The sequence below is a fragment of the Acyrthosiphon pisum genome, chromosome X, assembly GCF_005508785.2.
Source record: "Acyrthosiphon pisum isolate AL4f chromosome X, pea_aphid_22Mar2018_4r6ur, whole genome shotgun sequence".
Classification (NCBI taxonomy): domain Eukaryota; kingdom Metazoa; phylum Arthropoda; class Insecta; order Hemiptera; family Aphididae; genus Acyrthosiphon; species Acyrthosiphon pisum.
Window position 1 is genome coordinate 107,280,961 of NC_042493.1, and position 2,466 is coordinate 107,283,426.

Here is a 2,466-nt window from a genome sequence, read left to right on the forward strand (position 1 = left end):
GGTGCTTTGAAAACTATTTGAAAAATTTACTTTTGACCCCCCCCCCAAGTACCAACTAGATTCACTTTCCTATCAGAAAAGGTACTGTTGAAGAAAATCCAAGCATTTTTACTGTCTAAAAGGTGATGACAGACACAAAAAAAAAAATATTTTGTGTTCCAGTATAGTATAACTACTGATATAAATATATAATTTTACGTTAAAATAAAATTATTTTTTATTTAAAATTAAATTAGAAAATGGTGTTGAATCTTTAATATTAGTGAAATTTTCGTTCTCCTAGTACAATTTATAGTATACGTACTTAATATAATAGAATTATTTTTTCTTGTAGTTAAATTGAACTCTTTATAAGTAGGTACTAACAATTGTTTATTATTTATTTGTAGCATACCTACGTATCCACTTATTAAAATATTATTGATTTCTTATTAGTTTAAACCTCTAATATTAATATATATATTTTTTTGATTGCTGGTCGTAGACGTACATTTTGAATTTCTAATGATATATACTTAGTTTTAAATAGGTTAAGTTCTTAAAACTGTTTACTTGATAGCAGTATACCTACTACGTATTGATTTCTTTTTAATTTTAAAACTACTATATTATAGAATTTTTTTGTGTGCTGGTATAGCTCACATATTTGTATATTAATAATAATATATTATGAACATAATTATCAATTATTTATTTCATAAATGTTGTTAACAGTATGATCCCATACTTAAATGTTGAATCATAGTTTTTTGGTGCAACTCAAAAACAAAAAACCGTAGAATAAAGTTTTTGAAATTTTCACCAAATATTTTTGTGTCATTATTTTCCATCCCTGAAAAAGTGTTCAAAATTTTAACTCTTTTTGAGCAATTTATAGCCAATAGATATTTTCGATTTATTTTAGTTTTTTTTCTATAAATGTGGATAATAAGTAATTTTTCGTTGTGTCAAAAAGCTTGGAAATATAATCAAGATTCCTCATAAGTAGTTTTATATATATAAAAATATTAAAGATAAAAGTATTAAAGTCTAATTATTAATCATAATGCATAGAAATTTTAAAGAAAAATACCTATTTGTTTTTCGACGACCCCGTTGTACCTATTATGTAGTATAATAATATGATCAAAGCTAGTATGTAGGTACATCCATCAAACGTCGCATTATCAGGAACTTATACTAGGTAACGAAATCCGTTACCTATTTGCTTATAATGTGATTTTCTCTTTTCAATAATTATTCAATTCAAATTGTTAAAAATAATTAAATTACTGAATTTAACTAAACTGGTACGTATTTGGTCGAGGGTCCGGGTGTTTTAATTTTAACCCCAATAACTGGCTATACTGGAGTGCAGTAGGTATGATAAGTACTAAATAGTAAATATCACGTCTTATTATTATAGTAATATTATTAGATACGATGTGGCACTCGGTTCAACCGTCATCGATCACGGTCGTATCAATTTAATGAGCGCGATTCGGCCACGGCCCACGGCGTCCTGGGAAAATGGCGTCCAGCATACAACAGTATTTATAAATAATAAAATTATAAAATAAAATGATTGCAAATAATATCGTCCTCATCTTTATATTATCGAAGCGTATTTCACGTAACAAATTGATGATAAATTACTTTCTGAACTAAAATATAGAAATTGCATAGGTAGGAAAGTAGGTACTAGAGAAAAAAAAACCAACTCGAATGCTACGCGATAAGTAATAACCCAATATAATATTATAGGTATAGACTACAATATTATATTATATAATTTATAATGATTCGAGTTTAGGTCAATATACAACGTAGGTATAATATCATGCGATTGCGCAGTCTAGATATCGGTAGATTACCTATCGTGGGTATGTGCGATCTATATCCGTTTGGAGATATGCCGAATAAAACGGGGAAATTTATAAAATATAGATAACTAAACGAGTAATAATTCCGATATGATATTATTGCGCTAAGTCGCCGAGTGGGTACACTGCACGGGAACGGAATCAGTCATCAGTTCACTTCGACAAGTCTTCGGATCTCCTGCGTGCTCGTCAATGCCGAATACAATTTTATTTCAGTGTAATTCACGTCTTGTGTTACAGTCCGGGTTATTAAGTCGAAAAAGTGCCGTGTCGTGTTACAGTCCAGTTTATTAAGTCGAAATAGTGCCGTGTCGTGTGTATCGACCTACCGTAATCCAGTTCGCGCGCGATGATGAATATTGAAGAAAATATGTGTGTTCAATTTTTGGGTAAGATCGACTATAACAATAATAATAATAATTTTATTATGAACTATAATAATGATATTATGTCTATATAGGTACCAACAACATTGCTGGAAAAGAAATGAGCGGTGAAAATGGATCAAACAAAAACGACGAGAAAAGGAAGTATAAAGGAAGTTTTGGTCAGCAAAAAGATGTCGCAGGTAAGATTAATAATAGTATTATTTACTTGCACTAAG